At 35.5% G+C, this 12959-nt stretch overlaps 1 protein-coding gene across 2 annotated transcripts in view; it reads right to left on the reverse strand.

Moving 5' to 3' along the window:
• Nucleotides 1-12959, reverse strand: part of LOC107568633 (homeodomain-interacting protein kinase 2-like) — a 113917-nt gene that overhangs the window by 69486 nt on the left and 31472 nt on the right. The window lies entirely within an intron of this gene.

Consider the following 12959-nt stretch of genomic DNA (forward strand, 5'->3'; position numbering starts at 1 on the left):
GTGTTGCTATTTGTAATTTAATTGAAATTTACTAGAAATAGTAAGTAGTAATACTTTACTAGTATTAGTGAAAATTGTTTCTACACCAACTTTTTCAGTACTTAATATTACTGCTGTAAAGTCATATTAAAATATTATGGGATTTCCATCAATCAGTGTAAGCAGCTTCACAATGTTTTTTTTTTAATAAAAAAAATATTTTTAAATCGAACATATTTCAATGCCAGTGTATTTATTGAATAAAGTAAACTAAATTATGTTATCAAAATAAACAGAATATAGTAAAATGTTTTTTAAAGTGATTGTTTTGAACAAGTATTAAGATATTACACAAATTACTAAAGTATTTGTATCAATACTGGAGGCTTTTTCTTTTTAATCAGAGTGTGAAGGCCTCCCTCGCCACATTATATATTTATAGGATTTTTTTTTAACAAAACAACCTTCTTTTTGATTTCTTTTCCCACAAAATGTGTAACTTCATCAATGTTTAATAAAAAAAAAAAAATACACTATGAGCGCCACCATGTTGTGAAGGTGCTGCGTTTCGTTGTGAAAGCGAAACTACTTTGGTTGGCCTTCCAAAAGAGGACAATATCCGCTTTGTCATGCCTGGAGCTGATCCGTGCTGGTCGCTGAGGAAATACATCACCTTCGCGCTGTCGTTTGCCGTGGACGAAGTGGAGTCCAGCCCGGGGTCATAACATGTGGTTGCCGCAAGCCCGCCAAACGCTCCTTCGTCGAATCCGCCGGCCGCACCGTTCTCAAGCCCACCGGCCTCTGCTCACTCTAGCCCTCTGGCCGTTCCTCACTCGTGTGATGCTGTTTCATTGTGAAAGCGAAACTACTTTGTTTGGCTTTCCAAAAGATTACACGACTAGAAATCAGTGGTTAAGTTGTATTTACAACACTGTTCCAGAACACTTCAACCCAAATATTCATTTGTGTGCAGCACATTTTATGAATGACTGTTTCCTGATCCTGGTTGAGTAGACTACAATGTTGGCTCTTCGTTTTTTATATTTAAAGAATTTGCCACTGATGACTCAAACGCGAGGTTTTTTGGCAGTGTAGAGTAGCTCTTGTTGTTTGTCATTTCTCCGATCACAAATGTAGACATGGTTTTATGTTTACGCGGCGCGATGCAACGCAATGCGTAAAAAGACAGCAGATGTTTTAGCAGGTACGAGCTGTAAAGGCACAGCTCTATTCTGGAAAAGGGGTCTAAAGGTGGGGAGCAGCAGTTAATTTGCATTTAAAAAGACAGTCCCGAAAGACAGCGTGTTTCTGCTTCCACTCAAAATAGGCATTTTCAAAATGATACAATAAATGATCTGTGGAGTATTTTCAGCTGAAATTTCACAGACACATTCTGGGGACACCAGAGACTTATATTACATATTGTAAAAAGGGGCATATTATGTCTCCTTTAAAGTGTGCCTTTAGCCCTTCTATCCTACTAGCCACAATGATAAATTAGCATCGGAAAACAACAAAAGATTAAAATTATAGTTACACTGGTAAAAATGACCACAACATAGCTCTTAAAATGGACTAAAGGTGCCAATATCTGTCAAAAATGATATAGAAGGTTTTTTTTTAGCTGGCTAAAATTACTCTGATCACTTGGCTAGGTGTTAAGATGCTCAAGTAGCAGGAGTTAATTAGCTACTTGTCTCTTGCTCCTCTGAGAAGAAAGTAAGACGCTATGAAGCGGGTAGCCCACAGGCAAATGAAACGAGCGCCTGGTTATTACGTTTCTGTCACTCATCTTCACAAAAGGTTGAACATCTCATAAAAGTAATTCTTAAGAGGTCCACAGGAAAAAAAAAAAAAAAAATTTCATCAATGCAATGCACCTCGATGTCCATTGGTTGAAAAAAGAAAAAAGAAAAAAAAAGAAAACCCCTGGAAAATGTAATCTTAATAACAAAGAAAATGTCACGGTTGACATTTGTCAAAGAAGTGTTGTAACTCCTCAGAGTTATTATATTAGCTTCTATCTGAGAAGTACAAACAAACCCTTATTCTCTTGTGGAAAGCATATCAAAGGCCCCAGTGATGTCTGTTGTCTGTTTTTGTTGCATTATGGGTAAACAGCTCTAGTTTGGTTGCTACAGGCCAGCCTAACTCATATTCAAGGCTCTGTGTAAGCGAATCCCACTGCTCAGTGGCGTCGGAATAAAAAGATGCCTTACGTTCGCTTGAGAGAACAGTAACTAGTGGCAACCTCATTCATTAAAGCGCTTCTTAATGCCTGCCACGAAGCCACTGCAAATGTCCTGGAACGGTAGTTCATTTATAAACACAAGATAGGCAGGTTCTGACTGCTCACACTGAGGCGCATTGTTTCGTGCCAGAAAGGAATCATGTTCCCCGTGATGTTCTTTAGATGAACCGATTGATAATACAGGTTTGTCTTCTTTTTTGTTGGTTCTGTGTGGGGTCCGCTAGTCACAGCCATGATGATAGAATGTTCTGAGTGGTTGCTTAGTGGTTACTAAGTTACTAGATTCACATTTTTATTCAGCAAGGATGCATTCAATTAATCAAAAGAGACAGTAAAGATATTTATAGTGGTAAAAACAGATTTCAGTTTCAATTAAATGCTGTACTTTTGAACTTTTATTTTATTAAAGGACCCTGAAGAAACTGTATCACGGTTTCCACAAAAAAAAATATTAAGCAACACAACTGTTTTCGAGACTGAAAATAAGAAATGTTAAGAAATGTATCCAAATGAGCATATTAGAGTGATTTGTGAAGGATCATGTGACATTGAAGCCTGGAGTAATGGCTGCTGAAAAGTCAGCTTTACCAAGACAGAAAAAATTACATTTAAAAATAAATAAATAAAAAATTACATATATAATAAATAGTTATTTAGTAACAGTATTTAACATTTTAATAATAATTTACTATTTATTTATTAGTTTATTTTAAAAGCAGCCCTGGTGGGCATTAGAGACTTCTTTCAAAAACATTATAAAAATTGATCAATTACAAAATTGAACAGTAGTGTACAAGAATGCAAGATTACTAATGTAAAATATTAATTATACATACTTTATGTATTATTATGCATTATACATACTATCAATAGTGTTGTAATGCCTAATAAATTAAATTAATAAATGACTTATTATTATAAATGAGTATTTATATGAGTAAATTATAAATGAGTATTTAAGACAAATTTGAAGCTATCCTTACTTTAAGATGTTTTGTGAATCTGGCCCAGTGAAGGACACCAAACGCTATGTCTTGTGGGTAAATCATTGGCATTATTGCTAGAGAAGAGGTCACATTGCATTTTGCACAATGCAGCACTTTAAGACCTGACAGTAAAAGGCATACCAGCTGATTCCTGCATTATAGCACATTCAAGCTGTGCTTCTATTATCGATGTGCCCAAATAAATAGATCCTTGGATGAGATCCCTCAGATTACGAGCTCGGGCCATTAGCGCATTGGACGTTCTAAAGTAAGCAAAGTCATGAGCTCCGGATCCTGTGCATCTTTGAGCTAAATTTCTGCCTATCTAAGAAAAATGTGCAAAGCATGCTCTCTTCCCCTCGAGCCCTCCTATATTAAGGCTCTGATGTCTGGAGAGTATTGACTGACACACTGAGTGGCCATGCTGTCTCTTCCTTGGTGACCTCTACCCGCTATGACTCACACTGCCGAACCCAGCAGAGTCTTCAAAGTGCTGAGAACTGACGACAGCTAGGGGTTGGGCGGGATGTTGTGGATGGAGGTAGAGAATGAGAACGAGAGACGGGCTGCACATATGACAGCATGTGCCACGCATCTGCTCTCCTCGTTCCAACCGCAGCCATGTAACACTCAGCTGACGGCGGCGATTTTACATAAATCTCATACTTAAATGAGAACATTCTGTTCGTGATATATATCCCTATTTCATTTAAGATAAAAGGGGTACAAGGCCCAACTGGGAGAGGACTGTAATCTGCTTTATCTGGTCCTCTGTAAGCTAGCCTGATTTACCTGTTACATCATTAGCTAGCCCGCACCGCAACTAGGGTGAGGAGTGTCAAGTTGACGTAACCTGAATAAACAGAGTATTAGGAACAGTCTCAGACCAATGGAATGATGTCTATATGCAAACATATATCTAAGATGCTGTTTTGGTAAAGCTAATGAGCGTGAAATGTGCAAACAAATACCAAACACCATACAAACAAAATATGTTTTTTCATTTTAACGTCAACGTGAAATCAGAATTGACACTATTTACGGTCTAAAAACATGTTCTAATTCAATGATTCATCATTGCTCCAAAAACAAATTACGCTTGCCTTCGTAATCTTGAAAAACAATTTTCAAGTTGTAACGAACGGAAGTACCGTCAGATTTTTTTCCGCATTGTAATGTACGTACAAGTGAAATGAAAAAGAACAAAATTTATGAAATATCGAGTTACGACATTATTTTAATAAACATTACAAGATCAACAAAATTGTTCACATTTTTCAGTTTCATTTAATTTCATACTGATTTAAACCGATAGCCAAATAGCTATAGCATTTACACATTGTTAGCAAATTCACATTCTGTTAAGTAACGCTGTCTTTTTGCAACCCAATAATTCATAACGGATTAAATTATGAGCCATGAGTCACAAAACAGTGTTGAAAAAGCATGCAGCACAAAGCCTCATTTCCAGAAATCGTTTTTTTTTAACAATGCGTTTCAATGAGGAGTTTCAAAGTTTCTTTAGGACTAGTGTTAAACTGTTAAATAAAACTATTAAAAATGTTTTTGCTAATTGAAATAAAGCTAAAATAAAATATTAAAATTAGATTAAAAGGTAAAACAAAAAAAAAACAAAAAAAAACTTGAAAAAAAGATAAGTACTTAGGTTTAAGTACTAAAATTACTAAAACCACTTTTCACAATCCAATTAATTCACAATGGATAAAATCAAAGTCCTTCCCTACATGTTCTTTCTTAAATATTCCATTTCACTTAGAAATACACTACTTTTTTCAGTTAAAATGCATTGCAAACAGCAATTCACGTTGACTTTAATAAGACATAGAACAGACTGAAAGATCACGCTTAAGCTGCGTAAAACTGCTGTTTACTACTTTAATAAGGCTGTAAATGTCTAATCCAACACATGCAATGCATGAGTCACATAGTCTGACTGCTTTTTCCATGGCTAGCATGTGTATGCAGCTAATTGCCTTTCTAATGTTTACCTTAATTAGGATTGCTTTGTTTACTTGTCGTGAAAAATCTATAAAATCACATGAAAAGTCACTACATCTACATAATACGAGCTCTTAAATCCAATACACTACAACGGATCAAATACCAGCAAAAGCGACAGACTGTGGGTTTGTGTTGAGCAGCGGCAAAAAAGATATGAAGAACAGCTGATAGGGGCTGCGTTGCCAGTGCTGACATCCGCTTGTGGAAGCTTTCACGGGGCGTTTGCAGTAGGAGAATGACACCAAAGCCATAGGCAAGCTGCTGAGACTTTGGAAATTTCCTGCTGAGAGTCCTCCCTGCCTTCCACAATCACTTTTACAGCTGATGGCATCTTAAGAGGAGCCTTTTAGGAAGCAAAGATGGGAGGAGGGGAAGGCCAACGGGGGCTTTAGTTAAAAATATGCAAAGGGAACATTTTGTGCATCCTGTCCTATCGAAGGTCGCGGGTAATTGTCCCTCAGATTTAAAAGCACTGCCAAAACAAATAGCTGCAGGGAACAGAATGGAAGATGCATGAGCGAGCATGTCTTTATATAACAGTTCTGCTGAAAGCCCCTGCATACGACAGAAACGTTTGGTAGCCTTGATGCAAAGGTTAGCCTTAATTCTCAATCTCAAGTTTTTCATGAGGTTTAATGGTAGAACAAGCTGGTTTTAATCTCTTCTGATTCAGCCGTTCTCATCAGCAGTCCAGATGTAATAAATCCAGACAGATTGAGAGACGCAGGAGTGATTACTGTTCTTTCCCTCTCTAGAAAGGCTTGTGGCCTTGTTATGCATTAAAGGTGAAGTGTGTAATTTCTGCATCACCAAATGCAATTGCAAAAATAATGACCTTTTAAAAAGGTCACGAACACTCACTCCATCTTCCATTGGTGGGACAAATAGGTTACTGCCCCCAGATCACGCCACCATGGGTTAAAAGTATATAAAAAAGAAGCATTTCTTTTTCAACGATTATTTATTTTGAAATTAACAGCTTTATTTAGTACTAGTGTCATTATTAAAACTATTAAAATTGTTCTTGGTAATTGAAATATATGAAAAATGCAATAAAAAAAAATATGAAAATAAAATTAAATTAAATATTAATAAAATTAAAAAGAATAAAAAAAAACATTGCCCTGGCAACTAACTTAAAATAAGATTAAGCTTAAGTACTTAATTTACTAAAAAATAAAACCGAAAATTATTTTAATATATTTAAGTTAAATAAAAATAAAAACTAATAAAATTACTAAATTACTAAAGTTTAAACTAAAATTAAAACGTAAACTGAATATATAAATATAAAACATATTTGTTTAAATATTAGGAAATCTGATAAGAAATATGTTTTAAAATATTACAGTTATTAAATATATTTTTAATTTTTTAATAATTAGTTCTCAGATCAGTAAATCAATTCCCTGGTTAAATAAGTCTAGACCAGTCCAGACCATTTTTAGGAAATGGTTTAACCGGTTCAAAACAAAGATCCGACTCAAAAGGTTCTTGGTTCAGTGATTCGCTGATTCTCTCCAATACAAAGATCCAGCTCTAAAGAACAACTTGTTCATGAATCAGACATCGCTAAGCCAGTATTTACACATGTAATAAAACTTAACATGGCTTATTTATATTCTATAGTATTAGTCGAAGATTATAAACAGAAATAGAAGAGAGCATTTACATGCAGAAAAATGCATACACACACTTCACCTTTAACCCAGCAGGGAGTATTTTTGACAGTACACACACAATGATACAATGATGTGTGAAAGGAGCTCGACGTTGCATTCTTGTCACAGTGCAGATTCGCTAGCATCAGACATTTAGAAAAGTGTCTGCTCATGATCCTTTCAGAAAACCACAATCTTTCTCTTCCTTTCCCATTATAAGATTTTCCCCTATGAGAGACAGAAGCCCCTCATTTCAACAGAAGCCTGTATTAAACAGTCAGAGCGTTCCAAGAACAGTGTGATCCTCTCCCAGGGCTACAGAACTCTGTGGGAGGCCTCTACAGGTGGGGCGCTGCTGGCTACATTTCTGCGTGTGTGTCCTCCTGTTACTGAAAAATGAGGTGAGAGAGCCAGTTGGTAACAGTAGGCTGATGTCTGATTGAGGTATCTTGTTGCTTTCAGTACAGAAATGCAACATATCGATGCAATAATATTTATAGATCACCTACAACAGATCTGCAATCCATGAACTAAATGCATCACTAAAACAAGATTTTTATGCTTTCTGAAACAGTGCTTTCCGATGCAAAAATCACAACTATGATGCTAAACTGTTAGGGCATTGCTATGCTGGTTCTAGGGTGGTTTGGGTCATTGCTATGCAGTTGCACATTGTTACAACTAGATGTAAATTTGAAGTTTGTTCTGCTTGTTATGCAAAAAATGACTTCTTAATGAGTTTTTAATTAGTCTTTTTTAAACTTGCTATTCCAGTAAAATATATAATTACCCTCAAAATAAAATAAATGTACTTGAGAAGCAACACTGCAGAAGATATTAAGACTCATTTTCACAGACCGCATTAATACTGTATTTTGTCTTACTGCACTGGCAGATTTTTACTTCAAACCAGTGCAAAGCATCTGTCACTGCAAAAAGATTCTCTAAAACAAGTCTTAGTACGTGCATTTATCTTATTTTGAATATTTTTATTTCTTTATTTTTAATTTAATAGACAAATAAGGCATAAATACTAGGATTTTTTTGCAGTTTGTAATCATTTAAAAATCATATCATATCAAGCGTATCAAATAAAATAGTGCAGCATGAGTTATGCACCAAATTATAGGTTTAAGGATTTGAACAAATCCCTAACATTAAATATGCACAGTAGTAATAGTGCTTGTTATGTCTTATTCTCTCTCTCTCTCTCTCTTGCTCTCTCTCACTCCAGATGTACAAGGCTGATGGCTGATGTGACTCTGTTCATTGTCAGCTTTTCCCCCCTCTTCGTTCCAGCTGGGAGGAAATTAGGGGATCTTCTTCTATGTGGACTACCACAAGAAAAAGGACACAAAACTCAGAGTAATAGCAGCTCCTGTACCACTCTTTGCACTTAACTCATCACCTCAATCTTAATTCAGTGACAAAAAACTGACGCACACTCAATTACTGCACATGAGCAGTTGAAATACACTTGCTTTTCCTTAAGCATATGTATTTCTTTCACTGTTGATCTAAAGACGATCAGTGCGCGATTAAGAGTTTGCAAAAATGTTTATGCAGATCCTGCTGCAAATCTTCTCCACCAAACTGGGTGTTTTCACAGACCGCATTAATACTGTATTTTGTCTTACTGCACTGGCAGATTTTTACTTCAAACCAGTGCAAAGCATCTGTCACTGCAAAAAGATGAAATACATTCTCTAAAACAAGTCTTAGTACGTGCATTTATCTTATTTTGAATATTTTTATTTCTTTATTTTTAATTTAATAGACAAATAAGGCATAAATACTAGGATTTTTTTGCAGTTTGTAATCATTTAAAAATCATATCATATCAAGCGTATCACTGCAGAAGATATTAAGACTCATTTTCACAGACCGCATTAATACTGTATTTTGTCTTACTGCACTGGCAGATTTTTACTTCAAACCAGTGCAAAGCATCTGTCACTGCAAAAAGATTCTCTAAAACAAGTCTTAGTACGTGCATTTATCTTATTTTGAATATTTTTATTTCTTTATTTTTAATTTAATAGACAAATAAGGCATAAATACTAGGATTTTTTTGCAGTTTGTAATCATTTAAAAATCATATCATATCAAGCGTATCAAATAAAATAGTGCAGCATGAGTTATGCACCAAATTATAGGTTTAAGGATTTGAACAAATCCCTAACATTAAATATGCACAGTAGTAATAGTGCTTGTTATGTCTTATTCTCTCTCTCTCTCTCTCTTGCTCTCTCTCACTCCAGATGTACAAGGCTGATGGCTGATGTGACTCTGTTCATTGTCAGCTTTTCCCCCCTCTTCGTTCCAGCTGGGAGGAAATTAGGGGATCTTCTTCTATGTGGACTACCACAAGAAAAAGGACACAAAACTCAGAGTAATAGCAGCTCCTGTACCACTCTTTGCACTTAACTCATCACCTCAATCTTAATTCAGTGACAAAAAACGGACGCACACTCAATTACTGCACATGAGCTGTTGAAATATACTTGCTTTTCCTTAAGCATATGTATTTCTTTCACTGTTGATCTAAAGACGATCAGTGCGCGATTAAGAGTTTGCAAAAATGTTTATGCAGATCCTGCTGCAAATCTTCTCCACCAAACTGGGACAGAACATGAATTAAATACTCACTTACAGTGACCTTGAGCCAAAAGCATGCAGTTTTCGGTCTATTTTGATCTTTTCCTACATACAAACTGATTACATCAGCACAACTTGGATAAAAGAACCAAGCAGCCGACATACTTGTTGATAGTTTCCACTCACTTCAGCAATTTCCCAAACATGACCAAGTGGCCAGTTGCAACTCAAGCCTCAAAGCATTTGCAAAACTCAAATGATAGCCTATCTACCCTCATTTAGTAATGATGCCGGTGGCATCCTAAACGTAACGCATCTTGCAGCACTTGGACTGACTCATTCCCCTGTGTTTGATTTCTCTTGGGGTGGCTGTGTGGTCATACACCTAGCCTAACCTAACCCACCCTCAGCCTACCCGAGGTAACCCAACAGAGCAAGCTTCTGTGTGAACTAGGTCTTAGTCTACACAAAACAGCCCAATCTGGCTTGTGAAACCCAAACACGGCTATAGGTAAATGAAAGACTTGACTGGAAAAAAAATTAAAATAAGCAGCTTTCAAGTGAGGCATCTGTTTCTAATGTTGGCACTCTGGTGTGGATTACAGGGAAGTATTGCCGGGGAACTGACGGTGACCCCATATCTTCATCCCTTGGGAGATGGTAAGTAGCGATGAGTGCGCTGGATTCGGGTTGGTAGGAGAGAAGTGAACTGAAATTAAACTGACCCCCTGTTTACAGTCAACTTGATGCTGCATTTCTGTAGGCTGTTTTTTATAAGCACAATATATAGCTTTTTGTACTAGGAGGAAAGTATGGAACAGCTGCAAATATCTCCCAGGTACTGCCACAATGAAGCTGTACCATGCTGTAAAACACAGTAAACGTACTATTTTAATCTTCAAAGCAGAACTCAACATGTGTTTTATCACATTAAATAAGATAAGGAAGCAGGTTCTCAGAAAGCCATTGAATTTTATGAATCCATCTAAACGCACGTGTTGAGGAAGTTCTGGGGATTTTTAACATACACAACACTAAGAAAAAAAACTGAATATGTTCACATTTCCTTTCTACAGAGTTTGCAAACAGCAGCATAACTATAATTTAGACAAAAAATACTCACTAAGAATAGGATATATATATATATACATATTTTTACAAGTAGACTCGGTTGGTATCCCATAAGGCCATGGGAGCCATCAGATTTTAAAAGGTAAATATAAAAATGGTGGGAAATTGCAAGACAGGACACTCTGAGTGATACAGATAGGGTTGCAAAAAGGTGGAAAATTTCCAGTAAATTTGGGAAACATTCCAGAAATTTTGGAAACTTTCCAGGATTTTTTGGAATATTCCAGGGATTTTTGGAAAGTTTCCGGAAATTTTCCACCCCTTTGCAACCCTAGATACAGACACCACAAATTTAGTTCTGTGAGTTAAACTTTACTTATTTAACAAAGCCAGAGTAAATCATTTTCACAGTTGATGTTAATACATCCTACACACTGCAAAAAATCCTATTCTTAATGAGTATTTGTCTTGTTTCTAAGGAAAAATATAAAAAAAATCGTAAAATAGTAAAAGATACTATTACTTGACAAGTAACACTCAGTGGTGTATAAAGTACCTGAAAGCCATACTCAAGTAAAAGTACAGATATCTTACCAGAAAATGACTTTGGGAGAAGTTGAAGTCACTGTTTAGAATATTACTTGAGTAAAAGTCTTAAAGTATGTGATATTTATTGAACTTAAGTACGAAAATAATTTTTAAAAAATCTTAAACGTACTTAAGTATTGAAAGTAAAAGTACAAGCAAATGCAAAATGGAAAATAAGCAAATAAATTATATACTGTATATATAATGTTCATACACAGCTTGAGTAGCAAGATTGTGTTCAGTTTTAACTCTTTCTTCCATTTTGCATGTTTGGGTAAGAATAAGTAGCACTTCATCCGGTACTTAGTGTCTTTCATTCCAACATAAGAAAACATTTCTGGAATCTGCATCTGAAATAGCATTTAGATGTATTTACACAGTTTAATGTAGGCTTATCTCAGAGGGGACATGGATGCATTTAACCTGCAGTTACAGATGCATAAATAATGTTTTGTTTTTAATATAAAACGTTGAATACTGTTATTTGAAATTATTTTAAAACTAAAAAAAAGTCGAAATGTGAAATTAAAACCGCCAGTAGGTGACAGCAAGTGACTGGTAATGAGTGAGTCATTGAGATTCAACCGATTCATTCAAACGACTCATTCATTCAGAAACAAAGAATTTGACTGTGTTAATGAGTGAATCACTGAATCATTTATTCAACTGATTCATTCAAAAAGCTGATTCATTCAATAAGTAAACACGTCCTTTGCTCAGAGATGCAAAACAGTGCTGTGATCTTTGTCTGGATCTATTTTTGTTGGCAAAATTGAGCAAAAACAAGCAAGATTATGTCTAAAATGTAAGTCACTTATTGCTTTACTGAATTTGTATAAAATGATTATTAAATATGTTCATGCTGATATCTGCAAAAACGGTACTCTTCGTGTGATATTGATCAAGTTAACGATATTAAATTATATACATACAAAAAGCATATAGAAGCATTTTTGCCGTCTACAATTTAGAATGCCTGGAATTTTGAGTTTTAATAGACTAATAAATCAACGTGTGTGCACTCTGTGTGTGATTTGGAGATATAGCCTACTTGATAATGTCAGATCGCACATCATTACAACAACACTTACCATATTATCACAGAAGATATACTGTATAGATATTTTTGATGAAATCCGAGAGCATTCTGACCCTGCATAGACAGCACAAATAGTATTCTCATAGCTTCATAAAATTAAGGTTGAAGCACTGATGTCACATAGACTATTTTAACAATGTCCTTACTACCTTTCTGGGTCTTGAACGTATCAGTTGCACTGATGTCCATGCAGGGACAGAAAGCTCTCGGATTTCATCAAAAATATCTCAATTTGTACGATATACAGTATATCTTCTGTGATAATATGGTAAGTGTTGTTGCAGAAATCAAAAATATCTTAATTTGTGTTCCGAAGATGAATGAAGGTCTTACGGGTTTGGAACGACATGAGGGTGAGTAATTAATGACAGAATTTTAATTTTTTTTGGTGAACTCTTTCGTGAAAAGTGTAACAAGACAAAATCCTCTCTTATCCAGGATACAAAACAAGTCTTAATACCTTATGTATTGTTGCTTCTCAAGTACACTTTACTGAAAAACAAGTCAAAAAGACTAATTAAAAAACAATTCAGTCCTTTTTTTGTCATCTATGTCAAAGTACAGAACAATTTCAAGATGGCGGAAGCAATTAATCCACAAATGTATTTATGCTACACACCTGCAAGAAGAGAAGGTAGTACTATGGAAGTACAGGAATCTTGAAAAACTAACAGTGAACAAGAGGAGCAAATTCCAACAAAGGG

The sequence above is a fragment of the Sinocyclocheilus grahami genome, unplaced genomic scaffold (genome assembly GCF_001515645.1).
Source record: "Sinocyclocheilus grahami isolate Dianchi unplaced genomic scaffold, SAMN03320097.WGS_v1.1 scaffold1265.1, whole genome shotgun sequence".
NCBI lineage: Eukaryota > Metazoa > Chordata > Actinopteri > Cypriniformes > Cyprinidae > Sinocyclocheilus > Sinocyclocheilus grahami.